The 18,286-nt window shown below is 33.8% G+C and overlaps 1 long non-coding RNA gene across 1 annotated transcript; it reads right to left on the bottom strand.

Annotated features, from left to right (window-relative positions):
* Positions 1 to 14,883: 14,883 nt before the first annotated feature.
* On the bottom strand, positions 14,884 to 17,499 carry LOC140856040 (uncharacterized). Its single transcript, XR_012139454.1, has 3 exons — positions 17,167 to 17,499; positions 16,781 to 16,935; positions 14,884 to 16,385 (listed from the first exon to the last, which is right to left on the bottom strand). It is a non-coding gene; the product is annotated as an uncharacterized lncRNA (long non-coding RNA).
* Between the last annotated feature and the right edge of the window lie 787 nt (positions 17,500 to 18,286).

Consider the following 18,286-nt stretch of genomic DNA (forward strand, 5'->3'; position numbering starts at 1 on the left):
CTCCTCGATCAGATCGAAAAATCATAATACTTTTTTCAGTTTATTTCTCAACCATATATAGATACTCTTTGAACTTATCAAAAGCTTCAGATTTATGTTTCATAAGATACATATATTCGAATCTTGATAGATCATCTGTAAAGGGTGATAAAATAGGAGTATCCTCCTCTGACTTGAGTTATCATCGGTCTACATACATATGTATATACTAGGGTTAACAACTCATTTGCCCTTTCTCCATGTTCAGAAAAAGAAGTTTTGGTTATCTTACCCATGAGCCCAGATTCACAAGTTTTCAATGATTTATAATCATATGGGTCAAAGAATTCTTCTTTATATAACTTGTTTATCCTTGACTCACTAATATGATCAAGACGATAAGGCTAGAGATATGTGATATTCATATTTTTTTTTATATTTCTTTCAATATGAAAAATATTTTTATTGAGTGCAAGAATTAAAAGATTGTTATCAATATAACCACTGCTATAAAATTTATTAGAAAAAAAAATAGAGTATCTATTTTTTATTAATCTTATTTCATAATCTTGTTTTAATAATAATAATCTTTTAATTCTAAAGTTTTGTCTGAAGGTAAATTAAGTATACAGATTTCTACGGTCTCTGCGCTAATGGACTCTCCACTTACGTCATAAAGCTCAAGATCACCTCTTTTCAGACTTTTGATATTCTATAGTCGCTGTAATGAATTATAAATATGCAATCCACAGACGATATCCAATATCCAAGTATCAGAGTTTGAGCCACTCAATGAAAAATAGATTTGTATCATATATATACCTTTTGGTGCTGTACTTGCATCCTGCTTCAATCTTACAAGATAATTCTTACAATTATTTTTTCAATGTCCAAATTTATCACAAAATGAATATATAATATCTATGTGTAAATTTTTTGCTTTCTCATTATTACTGACTGATCTAGGGTCAAGAATATTCAGAACATCAGAGTTTTTCTCCGGTGTAAACTTAATTTGCAAGTTTCTCAACCAATCCACATAATTTGGATCGATCAACATATTTTTATTTATGATTTCATACAGTGAAAATAATGAAGCTATAATATATACTTAAATCTATATAAATAAAGAACAATAATATAAGCAGACCACTCATATTTGATATACATAATTAGATGAGATCTTTTTACTAGTTATGTCTCCCACTATTTTATCGGATATCATAGCCTTCTCCTATGATAAACGAAAAATCCTAATTTGATTTCTTAATGGGGTTGAGATCCTAATTCCTCAATGAAGCTTTATGGATATCACAACAACCTCAATGAGTTCAAAGATAGAAAAATCTATCTAATTATATCTCATGCAATTCTCAACATAATTCTTACCTCTAAAAATGCTCATAGCCTTGTGGATATCATAATAAACTATAGTATTTTGTAGTTAAGTCAGATCCTTCATTTTTATATAGCCATATCTGAAATACTATCCTTGTGAATATCATAACAAAGTAACATATTCAAAATATGCCGTAAAGTATCTAATATGCACCAAGACAAATCTACATCAATCCCCATGCAAGCTTTGTGGATATCACAACAAGCCTACTATGATTTTTAACAGGATATTGACTAAGAATGAAGGAAGACATATGTAGTGTTCAAAATACCGAGCAACCTTTATTCAAGATTTGAACCAATCCAATTAGTCAGAAAAGTATTAAGATCGGTGGGGATCCTCCCATTACTTTTCTTAGACACCAATAAAATTGGTCAGGCCAGCAAATGAAATTAATTAAATAACTACCACACTTGAAATACTCTTTAGACACCAAATGATTAATCGATTCAAGAAATAGGTCAGCTATTGATTCACAATACTATTGCTTAATATGATTTTTATAAGGACTTTAATGGTCTCATGCACATCCTAATTCAATGAATCATAATAATACACTATTATAGTTATATCTTAACAATCATCATAAATAATCATAGTATCTAATCATATCTCTAAGATATGAAATCATAATCATATAACATGATTATAACATAGCAACTTAAGCATATCATATGCATGAATACAAAATACTCTTTTCGTGGTTCTTCTTCTTGGGACATCACAGTAGCACCCTTACACACCATAAGAGTATCCTATGGAATGAGAAGAGAGGATCTTTGAACTCTACTTGCTCTTATGACCGGACGCTCTAGTGATGAACTTCAATTAGAGTACTAAGCTACTAATAAAGATTCTATACATATATCATGCATTTAACATAAAACATATCTTTAAGATATGCTAGGGTTTGGCTATTCAATTGGGTTCAACCCTTGACCGACTTGAACCAAATCAAAAATCCATACTTGATCACAATCAAGATAATATTTTAATCTTTGATTATATAGATCAAGGTAGGCTCTGATATCACTGTTGGGTTTTGAAGGTACGGTAAAAGAGTTAGGTGTTTAAAATTTTTATTCAAAACACCTGATGCACCGAAAACCCTAATGCCCAGAAATCCTTGACTATATCAATCAAAGTATAATTGAATTAAACTTGGATAAGAAAAATATCTATAAAGCTAATCTAATTTCTATCAGACGTTCAAGTGTCCATCCTCTAACAGTGATCCATACAGAAATTAGACCAAAGACAACGCTCCTTCTTCACCTTGCTTCAAGAGTTCTAGCCCCTAGAACTCAACTAGCCCTATATCGGTCAGGCTTCTCCAAAAACCTGACTCGACCCTCTCAGAACCTCCTCTGAACTTTTAATTCTCCTTCTTTAGGACCTTCACAATCTTTTTCTGAACTAGATAAGGCTTTGTCTTAAATTTCAAAGCTTTATCCTAAAACTAAGATAGGTTGTAAGAAAGAAGAGAGAGCAACGGAGAGAAATTGAAAAAATTTTCTGAATGTCTCGCACACCCAGTGCTCAAGCCTATTTATAGCCATCAGAGGGGCACTAAAAAGAAAGAACACACCTTATCCAAGAGGCTTATCTAATCTAAATATCAGAGATAAGAGTTCTTTCAAGCAAAAGTACTCTTATCAATGATACGTCGATTAGCACCTTCACCTGTGTGTGCGACCAAAGAAGGGATGTTTTCGCATCCCTTCTCAAATCAAAAGAATTCATAAAAATTCACATGGATAGTGGACTAGTTTTTGATTATAGAACACATGATAAGGTGATAAAAATTCCACGAAAGGATGAGTTCCTTGCATCCTTTCACGCAAAGGCTGATCACCACATGTGCGCACATGCATAGGTGCTTTTGGCATCTGATAAGCATCCTAATAAGTCTGAAAAATTTCAAAAAAATATCCATAAAAAACTAGATTAAAAATGAAACATTATCAAGTAAAGATGTTTCATTTTAATTGAGTTTGATCAGGAGAAGGATTCTCCAAAATGAGAGAAAATGTGACGCTTTAACGCACATGCGCGAGAGGTCCTCCTTTTTCCAATTTTTCTTTGCCTCATTATTTTCAAAAAAAATTTATCTCATGCTTTGAGATGTGCATCAGAGATGGAGGGTGATATGGACTGCCACATGCATCTTAATCCCATGCCAAAAGGACCCCTCCTTCTGCTCACGCCAACATGCGCACGATGATTTATTTTTGTGCCAAGAGTCCTTCACAATTTGGACTCTTCATATATGGCATCGAATTGAGATGTGGCACCCTAATTTGGGCTGCTTCCAGATGGCATGATCAGATCCAAATGTCTATCAAATTAGGCTAGCTAATTTGCAAGGGATGAGACCAAATTGATCTCCCAAAGAGCTAGGATTTTCACACGTGCTAGCATGCTTACTGAAAACTCTGATTGAATCCAAGATTTCAATCAATCTTATCAAAAAGATTCTTTGTCAATTTCTATATGTGTATGACCCATTGAGTTTCAATCTAGCCAGTAGTAGGTTCGAGTGCAAGTTGATCAAATTTGATTAGATTTTAATTTAACCGATTTAGGTCTAATCGAGCTAATCCGAGTTTAACAATTAGAATCTTTTCTAATTGACAATCGAATTAAACTCTTTAATTCGATCCAACCTATAAGTCAAGATTAATATCTAATAATATATCATGACTATCCAGAAGATGTAAAATTTGATAGAAATATCAAATATATCCTTCAGTGGCAAGTTACCGTACAATTTAATCCTTCAATCATTCCTGCATTTCGAATATATTCATGAGTATAGAATTATATCAAACTCAAATACATATTTATTTTAATTTTCAATTAATCAATGATGACTGCGATGATGAAGCATTAAAAATTTTTTCAATCTCCTTCCTATTTTTGGCCAAAAAATTTTTTCTGAGCCATTTAGGATTGAGAATACACAAGATGCAATCTCCTCTTACTAGGAGTGATCAATTCTATATTGACTTACTCATAATCTTCATACACATTCCATCATATCTAAAACATCCCATACATATCTTAATGCCATGTCTGGATATGAACCAAAATATAGATTCATATGCACAAGATTCTATGGTGATCTCAAGTCTAAAGATCACTTGCATAACTCTTATTTAGAGAACCATCTTTGACATGCAAGTAAGATTTTTATAAGATGTTCTCTTTCATCGAGTCAATTCAGTAGACTTATTTTCAAATGAACGCTCACATTCTTGTATTAGTGTCCCATACATAAGTGGCTAGTAAAATCTACCACCCTCTCCATCGAGTATATATAATATGTGCCAGTCTATCCAAAATATTAATTTCTGACTCAATACTCCTGCAACCAAAAATATTTAAGATTAAAATTTTAGAATTTTAGGTCTCACTAGTATGACCCATTCATATCTCCTAAAATTATTACCTGATCTTTAGAGTTCATCATAATCTTAGATATAATAAGATGCAACTAAAATGATGAATCAATTCCTCATTTTTATTATCAGATAATAAATACCATTATATGAGTTGAAAAGTTATAAAAAAAAGTTCTATCGTAACATATTTACGATTGACTTATAGGATACTCTTCTTTCAGAAGCTAAGGACTAGAAAAAAAAAGATCTTGATGAATGCTTCTTTACCTTTCTAGTTGAAGATGAACCTTTTATTTTTGTGCAGACAATATCTTCACCTAATGTCTCTTTTTGGAAGAAAGTCATTAACTCTAAATTCAACTCAATAATCCAAAATCAAACCTAGATTCTTTCTGATCTTCCTCTAGGTAGTAAACTATTAGGTTGTAAGTCGGTACAAGAAGCTTAGACCTAATGGATCAATAGAAAAGTATAAGGCTAGATTAACAACTAAGGGGTGTAATTAGAAAAAGAATTTAGATTATTTTGATACCTATTCTCCTATAGCTAGAATCTCTACTTTTGGACTATTCTTACCATTGCTTTCATCCATAAGTTGATCATTTATCAAATGGATGTGAAGACTACCTTTTTAAATGGAGGTCTAGATGAAGAGATCTACATGAAGTAGTCTGAGGGATTCATTGTTAAGGGACAAGAGAATAAAATTTACAAACTTGTTAAATCCCTATACAGTCTTAAATAGGCACCTAAACAATGGCATGAAAAGTTTGATAGAACTATCCTTTCCTTTGGTTTCTCAATTAATGATCATGATAAGTGTGTCTTTTCAAAATCATTGATGATGATTATGTGATCCTTTGTTTATATATCGATGATATTCTAATCTTTGAAACTTCTCTTAAAATCATATTTATCATCAAATAATTTCTTTCAAATTATTTTGACATAAAAGATTTAGGTGAAGCTGATGTTATCTTAGGGATGAAGCTAATCAAATCTCCTAAAAAGATAGCTCTCTTCCTTTCTTATTCTATCAAAAAAATGATTGAAAAGTTTGGATATTTTGATTAGAAATCTATATCTACTCCTTATGATCCAAGTATCCATTTTAAAAAAAAATTGGATGAACCAATTAATCCACTTAGATACTCTCAGATTATGGGTTCTCTTCTTTATGTGGCAAATAGAATAAGACCTGATATTGCCTATGCTGTAGAAAGATTAGGTAGATACATCCAAAATTCAAATCAATCTCATTGATCTACTGTTGAAAGGGTATTCTGATATTTTAAGAAAATCCTTGATCTATCTCTCTTGTACACTAGATATCATGAGGTGATTGAGGATTACAGTGATACAAATTGGATTACTGATTTTTTTTATCTTGAATCAACCATTGGATATTTTTTCTTCTCGACGGTGCTGTTATAGTTTGGAGATCTTTCAGGCAAACCATTATATCTCAGAGTATCATGGAGGTCAAGTTGATTGCTCTGGATAGCACCTATACTGAGATACAGTGGATTAAAAATTTTATCTCAAAGCTATCTTTAATACCTAAGTCAGTTTTGGCCATATCAATTCATTGTGATAATAAGACTGTAATCAAACTGACTAATCAAAAGAGTACTAATAAAAAGATGAATTGGCATATCTGGATTCATCATAAATTTATAAGATAACTCAAAAAGAGTAATGCTATTTTTTTGAAATTTGTTAGATCAGAGAAAAACTTAGCAGATCAATTAACCAAGGATTTATCTAGGAATAGAATCTAACAATCATTGAGGGAGATGGGGCTTAAGCCCCACTATGTGGTCATCGATAGTGGATACCCAATATCTATGATTGGAGATCTCATAAATGAGGTTCAATATGATAGAAATGAAGTTGATTGAGTGATCATACCAAAGCATATTATTAAAGTGTATCTCCTCCCATCCCTGTGATGAGTGCTCTTATTAGTGACAAAGTAATTTGGAAAGAATAAGTTAATCTCTTAATGAGTCCAAGATAGGAAATCTGTAGGGTGTTAGGTCACAAATACCTTTGGAAGATTTATTTATAAAAGAATTATTGTATAGGCCATGATTAGGGGTTTGGGCTAACTCCAACAAAGTTCTCATAAAAATTTAAGATATAAGGCCTCTAAATAGCAGTGATCGCATAAAGACCCATTTGGTTTGTACTATGTGTGTAATAAGTTAAAGTCTGAGTTAAAAGATATAGTTTAAGATCTAATCCACTATGGTTCATTCAGATGGATACTATTAACACTAAGTGAGGTTCAAATCTAGAGGACACCTCATCTATTGCACAGTATAAGATGTCCAGATATTTATCTTTTTTATTTTTAAAAATTTAAATCTTTTATAAGAGATTGTTAGAGTTTTATTTTAATAAAATAAAAAGACTTAAATTTTTTTATCCCCTAAATTTTAGTTATTTAAAAATATAAAAATTTGATTTTTAAACTTCAAACGATTCTTTCGGAAGAGATATGACTCTTCAGAAGAGAACATTGGTTCTAAAGAAATACGATATTTCTAAACATCATATCTCTTTAAAACCATGACACCTCCTGGGTAATTTAGATAGAGTCTATAAATAGGCTCTGGATCTGACTGTTAGAAAAAAATAAAATCTTTCAATCTTTTCTTGTGTTCTCTTTCTCTCTATTGCTTTTCGAGATAGAGACCATCTTTCTGTTTTTCATTTATTAATTGGGCATTTGAAGAAAATCTCTTTGGTTAGCCTCCCCAACAATCATGCTCATGAGAGGAGGATAGAACCGAGTCGAATAATTGTATCTTGGGAACGAGATCACCGAACATCTGCACGTGGGGGGCTAATTGCATTCTTAGGATAGTGTTTTACATGCCTCGATTCAAGCATGATCTTTTCAATTTTTTATTTGTGTTAGTACTCTATTTTTCTTTATAAATCATCTAAGAATCATATAAACAACAATAATAATTTCTAAGCTTTTTGAACATATTAATTCCAACAGGTTCTAGGTCACAAATTTATCATTTTATGAAATCAATCACTTAATTTGATAAATAATAAGTAAAAAATAATGATGAAATTGATGTTGATAAACATTATATAACATTCTTAAATGAAAGACAATGAATATAAAGCAATAATGATATGAATATAGATGATGATAGTCTATGATCAACATTCTTAATGTTGTTATAGATTTTGCTTTCAAGTATAGTCTCTCTATTAACGATATGTAAAAAATAATAAAAGAAAAGAAAAATCTATTCTCTTATCGAAGGCCTTTTCTAAACACCACTCAATATATCCTTATCAAAAAAAACACCACTCGATATACAATCAATCCCAAACAAGAGCACCACTTAAATATTGAAATAATTGCAGATATAACGTAAAACAGCAAAGCAAAAAGAATATAGTAGAAAAATAATAATAGATAGAATAAAAGATTATAGAATATGAAACCATATATTCCACTTCCAATGATATCATCAATAATAAGAAAACTTCTAAACAATATCTAGCCATTGTAAACAACAAATCAATGGAATTCAAAGCGGCAAATTCATGGTATGATAACAGCTTATATATCTGTCCATCCAAATTTTTAGTATCAATCCAAATTCTCAACTACATATAATGGTAGTGAAATGAATGATGAACAACCATGAATGATTTACTGAACTTCAATTTAATTTACATAAGGGGCCTTTAGTTCCAAGAGTGCAATTATAAGTTTTATGGACCACAATACGGTGCTTTTACTCTTTTTTTAAGTAATGCTTTTAAGATGCTTTTCATTCAATACTTTAATAACATAATATTTTTCATTCTCTCTCTATTTTCTGCCGATACTTTTAAGATCTTTCAATATTTTAATAATATAATGCTTTTCACACACTCTCTCTATTTTCATGTGGCATATTGGAGGTTTATTTGGATCCAGATGGCATTAGTAGTTGATAATCTTATGCTTATGTGGATAGATTAATTGACAATCTAATTTCTTTTTTTTGGTTTTCATATATATATATATACACACACACGCGCGCGCACTAGCTTATAACCCCATGCGATGTATAGGGTGTAATTTTTTTTAAATAATATTTGATTTTATTTATCTATTTTATTATATCTATTCTATATACTTTTTAAAAATCAAATAAATCTTGTAAAGATCTAAGGCTTGAATTATGATGAATCGAGTTGGATACTAAATTTAATGCCTTGAAGAGATCTTGAGAGCATCTTCATATCTAATCTATAGATCATCACCACCCCCCTCCCCAAAAAAAAATCTCATGAGCAATGGGGCAACCAACATTGTAACATAGTATGTTGTTGGTTCTACTCTGAAATCTATATTATAAATATAGCTTAAATCTCTTTTAAGAACACAGAAGCAATCTCATAAATCCTTTTCAGAGTAATAACTTTGCAGAGTTCTAGATCTTCTCATCTATGAAGGAAAAATGAAAGTGAACACATGATGGATGGAGGCTTTGCTAACGGAGAAGCCTCCATTTTAATATACATACATACATACATACATACATACATACATACATATATATATATATATATATATATATATATATATATATATATATATATATATATATATATATATATATATAATATTAGATATATTAGATGACCCAAAATTTACAACTATCTATCAAAATTCCGAATTAGCTAAAATAAAGTCCCAAGAATCCAATAGTCGGACAGTTGAAAACAACAATTCTTGCAACTAAGATGGAGCTGAGTTATTTTTTTTTTCTTGGGTGTAAAATAGTTGATTCTCATTTGAGCAATAGTAACAGTAAGGCAACAAAATAAAGATGGGAGCAAACATCAAGATAAGGATGGGATATTAGCCAACCATAAATTATGGTGATAGTAGCCAGTGGTACATTCACTTCCCATGGACCACCACACCAAGTACCCTCTTCGACCTTGAGCCTGTCCTTAGATCCCTCCACACTAAGTATGGCCCCATTTTCACCCTCCGCATCACCTCCACCCTGACCATCTTCATCGTGGACCACACCCTCGCTCACCAGGCCCTCGTCAAGGCCGGCGCCGCCTTTGCCAATCACCCCCCCTCCCCCTCCGAGTTTGACCGCATCCTCATCCTCTTTAGCAACCACCAAAACATCAGCTCCGCCCCATATGGGCCCCTTTGGCACCTCCTCCATTACAACTTCAACATCAAGATCATCCAACCCTCCTACTTCGAGCTTTTCATTCCAATCCATCACTGGGTCCAAATACTCTTTAGCAAGATCAAAGCTGAGGCTGATGCTGTTGGTGGAGTGGTGGTCATGGAGAGCTTCCAATAACCATTGTATTTTTTATTTTTTTACTCACTAGGCTACTACCCTCTCCTCCCCTCTAGTGCTTCGATGCCTTCCCCCACCCACGACCACTAGGGCATCACACTTGTCGATTGCCGTTGACACCACCTCCAATGACATGCTCCTCCTCCCTTCACTGGCCACCATGCCTATCTCCACCCTCTACTCTCCCTCTTGGAGCAGTGCCTTAGGTTCGATTGGGACCAAGCCCTCGAGCCCAAAGACGGAGGCCGATAAATGCCCAGCATCGTGATTGTTGGGGCATCACACTCACCAGTTGCCATTGATGCCACCTACACGACATGCTCCTCCTCTCTCCACTGGCTGTCGCACTCATCTCGGTGCTTTGCCCTCTCTCTCAGAGAAGCCATTAGCCGCCACAACCATCTCCTACGTAAAACACACATGGTGGATGGAAGCCATAGCATTATTACCACGTGTCAAACAGAGGCTTGCCACCGTAGAGGCCTTCATTTTTAATATATATATATTAGATTAGATTCCTATATACGTACGTACATACATACATATATACATACATACAGACATATATATATATATATATATATATATATATATATATATATATATATATATATATATATATATATATATAGTATATTCCTATATACACCCATTGGAGGTTCACCATATGTAAACAAATAGTAACCTACTAATTGCGTGTAATAGTCTTCAAATAAGACCCTTATAATCTCTTGTTAAATAAAGCTTGAGTGTTCTTTGCTCCTCCAATCATGCTTCTTGTGTTCCTCTCTTAGTTTGATTCTTCTACTATGATTTTAGGTGTGTTGTCTAGGATGTCTAAATACACTTTGAGAGTGAACATCCTTTCCACACGATATGAGAGCCTATTTGAGGGCTTGATTATGCTTGTGTATTATAAGGAGGAGGATCAGTAGAAAAATATCTGGGCAGATCAGTTTGCATTGCGAAGGTTAGATCTAGTGGTAGTTTGAAATAATTCGAAATGGAGAAGCTCAATAACACCAACTATCAATATTGGAGGTTTTGCATGATTGGAGATAGGACCTTTGGAAGATTGTTTCTAGAGTAGATCTACAGTCAGCAAATACACTGGAGAATATTAAAGCTAGGTGAAAGTGGGGAATAAGGTGTGCCAAGGCCTCGTTCACTTTGAGGGGCTCTATCCATGAACACTAGATCGATTAAGTTCAAGATGCATTGATGAGCTACTTGGTGAGATCTTGATGAGCTAGAAATCTCAAAGTTGGATCTTGATGAGCTAGTTGGTGAGGCAAGATTATGTTCGTATATGATTCAAGTGATAAAGAAAGAGTTTATGCCCTTCTTGACATCCACCCAAGGATAGACAAATCTACCTACAACCGTTAAGTTGGTATATTTGCTTACTAATCAAAATGCCTTTGTGGTGCAAATGATGGATGTTTAAATTTCTAGAAAAGATAATACACCTATTTTTACGAAAATCGAAAAACAAAGGCACTAATCAGAAGAAGATGAATTATAAGAAATAAGAAAAGAAGAATCAAGAAGCAGACCCTCAAAAAGAGGCTAAAAGGAAAGTAAAATGCTTGGCATGTCAAGAAGTTTTGTAGGTCCAAGGTTGTTGAAGGCAAAATATATAGGTACCTCCAAGCATGATGATGGAGAGAGTGGGTGTCCGTGATTGGGACCTTTGTTTGGCCACCATCACCAGGGAGAAGCCTCTTCATCAAGATTTTGCTTTAATAACTTCTATTGAAGTGGAGGCTAAAAAAGATGCTCTCACCATCATGGATTACAAGAAAAATTGGATTCTCAGCTCCAGGTACTCTCATCATCTTGCTAGAGACAAGTCTCTTTCTCATGTCTCCAAAAGTATAATGGAAATGATGCCATTGTGATTGCTGACAACTCCATACATCTATTAGAGAATAAAGTAAGCATCAAGGAGAAAAACAATGGATCAGACATGAGTGCCATAACCTAAAGTGAGCAATAGTGGTTTCCGCCAATTGTTTGTGTTTGTTGATGACTGCTCAAGGTTCTCATGGGTGTTCTTCACGAAAAAGAAGTCTGAGGCTTTCTTTTATTTCAAGTTATTCAAAAGAAAAATGGATGGGAAGCTTAAAAGATGGAGGAAATGTTTAAGAATTGGTGATGGTAGTGAGTACCTATCAAAGGCATTTCATGATTTTTGCGAAGAATATGGAATAGGAAGGCAAATGCCTTTGTCCCCGAACTTTGGAAAAAATTGGCGAGGCAGAATGCAAATCAAGGCATTCGGCAGAGGAATGTAAAATTTAGATTTATACTAAAAGCTCGCCTAAGAAATTGTGGGCAAAGGCTATGCAATGTGCTTGCCATATTATTATAAATCAGTTCCTTTATGGATCCATTAACATAATATGAGTTACAGATCCAAGCGATCCATAGCTTATTTCCATATGATTGGTTCTATATGTTTCGTTTATATTCTAGATCAATTGAGAACAAAATTAGGGGACAACATTAAAGAATGTGTTTGTGGGTATGACCCACGAAGGAAAGGATGGTGCTGCATGGGTCCAGATACACATAAAGTTGATACATTATGAGATTTTTTATGTTTGATTAATTTTCTTCTTATTATGTTCGACCTACTTAAACCCCTTTCGGTGCACGTTCACGTGATGAAAGTGAAGAGAAATATGTTGAACATATTTCCAAATGTTACAACTTCTTCCCTTCCAAAAGATCTTCATTCAAGGGAAAGCGATGAGCCACAAAGGAGAATCATATGGTGGAGCATGGTGGAATAGCATCACAAGAGGTGGAACCATCAGTTAGAAGATACAAAACAGATCAACAGAAACCTAAGAAGTTGAAGGTCTTCTACATGGGAAAGGATCATTCCCACATTTCTGACTGTTTCCTGCTACTCCACTTGTTGGTAGTGAACATTTTTACATGATGAAGCTAAGGGTATTCCAAAATGAGAATCTACTATGAAGGAGGAGATATGAGAACTTTTTTTGAAGAATGAGATATGGGATTTAGTTCCTAAGGCAGAATTTTCAACCCTTTTTTTGCCAATGAGCATATAAAATCAAGTGCAAGATGGATGGAACCATTGATAGCTACAAGATGAGGCCAGTGGCTTATGAAGAAACTTTTTGCCCAGCGGCCAAGATAACATCTATTCATGCCATTCGATCTTTGGCAGCATCAAAAGCATGGAAGTTTTAGTAATTGCATGTTAAAAATGTATTTCTCAATGAAGATATTGGTCAGGAGATCCACATTGAGCAACCACCTACCTTTTTATTGAGGAGATTTCCTAATCATATATGCCAACTCATGAATGACCTTAGACAAGCACCATGGGCATGGTGCAGTAAAATTGCATTATCTCTTGAGTACAATCAATAACAGTGATATCAATTCTTCTTATGTGTGTGATTTGCATGATATCTGGCATTATATATTAGATCATGTTAGTAAGAAGACATTAAATAAAATGTCATTAATAGAATTAATGCCTAAAACTAGTGCTATACTTCTCATGTTAGATGTGAATATTGTGCACAAGTCAAATTAACTAAGAAATCATTTAAATCTGTAATTAGATTTTCTAGTATTTTGGAGTTAGTATATACTGACATTTGTGATAATAAAAATATTGAAACTAGAGGAGGTAAAAGATATTATATAACTTTATTGATAATTTTTCAAACTTTTCTTGTGTATATTTGATAAGAACTAGAGAAAATTAAAATTTATCAGACTAAAGTGGAAAATTAGTTAGGGACTACTATTAAAATACCTAGAAGTCATAGAGAAGGTGAATATTTATCTATTGAATTTGTGAAATTCTATGAAGAGAATAGAATAATATATCAAATTAGTGTTCTCTACACACTACAAAAAAATGATATAACAGAACGAAAAGAATAGAACACTACTAGAAATAGTTAGTGCTATTTTAATTAACTATAATTTATCACCTAATGTGTGGGAGAAGCATATTTAACTGCTAATCATATTTGTAATAAAATATTGTATAAAGGTTTTGATAAAACATCATATGAATAATGGAAGAATAGAGAACCTAATTTAAATTACTTTAGAGTATGGGGGTGTCTTGCATATGCTTTAGATCCTTCACAAAAGAGAAACAATATTGGTTCTAAGGGTATACAATCTATATTCATTGGTTATGCTAAAAATACTAAAGCATATAGATTTTAAAATCTTAAGACAAATACTATAATTGAATTTGTTGTAGAAATTTTTGAACATTTAGCAAGGAAAGATTCTAAACCATTTGTATTGAGAAAGAACTAGATAAGGATATACATGAAAATATATGCAGTAATTTTTTGCAAGATAGAGTAAGACAACAAAATTTGAATGACCAGTGAATCTAGAATGGATACCTTTAGAAGAGCTAGAACTTAGAAGAAGTAAAAGAAAAAAGATTGAAAAATATTTAGGTCTTGATGCATTCATCTTTAACATAGAATTAGATCCTAAAACTTATAAAGAGGCTGTCTCTCCGTGATGCTAATAAGTGGAAAGAGGTGATCGATGATGAAAACAAATCTATTCAAGATAAGAATACTTGGACTTTAACAAATTTACCATCTAATACAAAATACTAAGTAAATGGGTGTTGAAGAAGAAAACTAAAAACAGATAGATGTCTAGATAAATATAAAGCAAGATTAGAAGTTAAAAATTTCAAACAAAAAGAGGAGTTGATTATTTTGAAATATTTTCTCCTGTTACTCAATTGACATCTATAAGAATACTGCTAGCAATAACGTTGCTATATAATCTAGAAATACATCAAATATATGTAAGAATAGCTTTTCTAAATAAAGATTTAGAAGAAGAAATATATATAGATCAACCTAAAAGTTATGTTGAAAAAGGACAAGACCAATTATTATGCAAACTTAATAAATCTTTATATGGTCTTAACAAGTTTCTAAAATTTGTAATGAGGTTATATTTTCTAAGTACATTAAATCTTTGAAATTTGAGATTTTAGAACAAATTCCATTTCTACGAGGTAATGTACTTTTTTTTCTGTATGAAGTAATTAAAGGGATAGACTTCAAGTCTTTAATATGCTTATGGACATATTTATTGCAATGAGCGAAAGCCCTCTTGATAAGCTTGTCTATATAAGTGTGGTAGTCAGGGTCGCTTCCTATGGTCTTAACTAGTAAAGTCCTAAAGCACTTGTGAATAAAGAACAAAGCATATGACCTTTTAAAGTGCAGTCTTTTAAACATCAATACCCAAGGACTATATGAATATAATCCTTCAAACAACTCTATTAACAAGATCAACGTTTAATCCTTTTGTTTTTTGAGCCTGATTGAATTTATTCAAACTATAATAAGAAGTACTCTACTTACAGCATTACATCATGCCAACACTTAAGAATTTATATTAAACTTTATATATCTTGAAAATGGCTAGGGATTGTTGCAGTTCTTTATATTTTGAAAATAATATCCTTTCATTTTTACCCGTTAGAAGTAGTTTAGCTCTGAAATTTTGATTGCATGTTTCCTTTTACAACAAGATACTTTGTTTCCTCTTATTATCTGTTAAGAGGAAGTTTGAAATTTTGACAGGCTATATTTTTGGACAAAAAGTCATGTTTCTCCACTTCTATATATAATACAATGCACTTTGGTATATCCCAATAAGTCTTCACGTAATTCTTGCAATCTATCTCTTCTTTGTTACAAATTAGCAAGTTTGGTGTACGATACTTGGGGTGCAGCCTAAAGCATAGGAAGTGCGGGCTTGGTATCCCGAGGGCAATATTTCCACAAAGCTATCTCATTGTGGGGAAACAATTGTCTCTAGCAAAATAGCTCAAGTGCTTCACATCGCCCAAATTTAACATCTCATTTGTGGGTCTTCCTTCGACTTGATCATGAAGTTTTCCTCACTTAGCTCATTAAAAGAAGAAGAAGAAAAAAAAAAAAAAGGTTTATTCCGGGTGTCACCGTATGATGATTAAAGATGAGTAGCCGAACGGAGAGAACCATCGTGTGAGATTCTCTTTCCTTTTGATCGTCAAATTTCAGTCAGAGCATGAATTTGAAGTCTGTTATTGGTTTCCTTTTGAGGAATGGCAGGTACTACGGTGATCCGGGTGTGTCGATGGGGTGTGGAGGTACAGCGATGAGCAGGATGTGTCTCCAAATGGTGGTTGAGTTGTGGCTAGACTCTCTGTAGAGTTCGGAGCTGATCACGAATTTGAACAAAAAAAAAGTTATCAAATTTTAAATAAGTTTGGCTCAAAGCTTGACTGAAAATAAATAGTTTAAACCCGAGATCCACCCATCATCAACTCTAGTAGAAACCAGACGGTGGATTGGTTTTTATTTTTATTTTTATTTTTTTGGTGTGTGTTGGTGTTTGGTGTTGGGGGGGTGGTTGTGAGAGCATGAGAGGTCTTTCTCATTCCGAATTTCAAATTTCGATCTCAATTTTTGAAATTTGTTTCGAAATTTCAAATTTAGTTGAGTTGGGCTCCTATTTTTCGTCTTTTCTTCATGCGCCGCTGATGTATCTAATTTTCTTTATGCAGCTTGAATCTTAATTTGATGCAAATATTGGAACTAAACAAAATAACTTACCATAGTCGTTAAATTCTGCCGCATGGTCCACGAGATCCAGTCTCTGTCACGAAGGCCCAAACCTCGCTTTTGCAGCACAACCCTCGCCTAAATCAGGGCCTGTTGGTTGGTTCATTACCGGAGTGAGTAATTTTATGGGCTTCTATTTTGTGCACCTGCCAAGTATGCAAGGAGATTGGTGTAAACTGCAGGATAATTGATCATAAAATTTTCAGGCTGGTATCAAAGAGTCGAGAAAATTTTCATATTTTTGGAGGTATTTTTCAATTCTAGACCTCTATGTTCATGATGACCCAAACTGGAGAGGATCAGAAGTTGCAATGAACCACATATACCTAGGTAAAAAATAAATAAATAGAGAGCAAAAAGTTTGTGCTGCCAGGCACCTTGGTGGCAACGGAGAACAGCCGAAGCTGCACTCCATAGGAAGACGGGGGGTGAAACAGGCATAGAAATGAGCCCGAGAGCTTTTCTTGGCTTTGCTTGCGGGTGCTTTTGCTTCCACGTACACCATAGAGAGTGCCACATGACGCCGTTAATTGTGTCCTTGGTGGCACCATACTCGCCGGAAAGAGGACGATGGCCCTGCTTCTAACTGAAACAAATGGTGGAACTGAAGAAAGAAGTTGCCTCCATTACATCCCAGAAAGAACATGGTGAGTCCATCATGCAAGCGACTACGGAGAAATAAAAGAAAAAATGATGGTATTGGTGGAAGGACCTCGTGAACGGGGTGTAGCCAAAGTCATGCCACTGAGACCTTTCTTTATAGGGCAAGGGCTCAGCTATCCTATAAAATTATTCTGGGTGGGATGGTTGTACCGACCTTGCTTTTTCTTTCATTTTTTTAAAATTTTTTTAATTATGTAGACATGGACTTCATTGTTCGTTGCCGACCAGTCCAACAAACTTAGATATATTAATGCATAAAAATTAATGTTGATTAGTATTACTATCGAAAACCAATCTGACTAAACTAGTTGGCATATTGGAGGGCTCAATGAGGTGCGCAAGAATCCGAGGAGCTAACCAAAGATCTCGATGCACTTTGGAAGATGGATGACTATGGGTGGATCTTCGCTCCTTGGATGCTCTAATGGATAACTATGATTATGACCATGCCTAAGAAGTTTCGGAACCTTACATTCATTGGACAATAATTGACTGGCCCCTCTTCTACTCCACTCCTACAGAATCCCAACAAACTTCGGGATGTGCAAATTGTTATCCCTTGACAACTCGAGCATGCCTTCATGGCCCTCGAGAGGAAAAATAGCTCGCATTCTCCTAGATGACAGGTATCTACCATCGTCTATAAAATCCAAACTCCTGAGGACCCTCCAGATAAATGAAGACTTATTTCGCATGCCCTCCTCTGAAAATAAGTTTCATACGAACTGGATCAGTCTCTTCCACAGAACTCTGAATGCTCTGATTCCATTAGAGCAACTCTCTTGCTCCATACAGTATCCACTGGACCTCTGCACTCTGTCTCTCCATCTAAAA

Source organism: Elaeis guineensis, chromosome 3 (genome assembly GCF_000442705.2).
Source record: "Elaeis guineensis isolate ETL-2024a chromosome 3, EG11, whole genome shotgun sequence".
NCBI lineage: Eukaryota > Viridiplantae > Streptophyta > Magnoliopsida > Arecales > Arecaceae > Elaeis > Elaeis guineensis.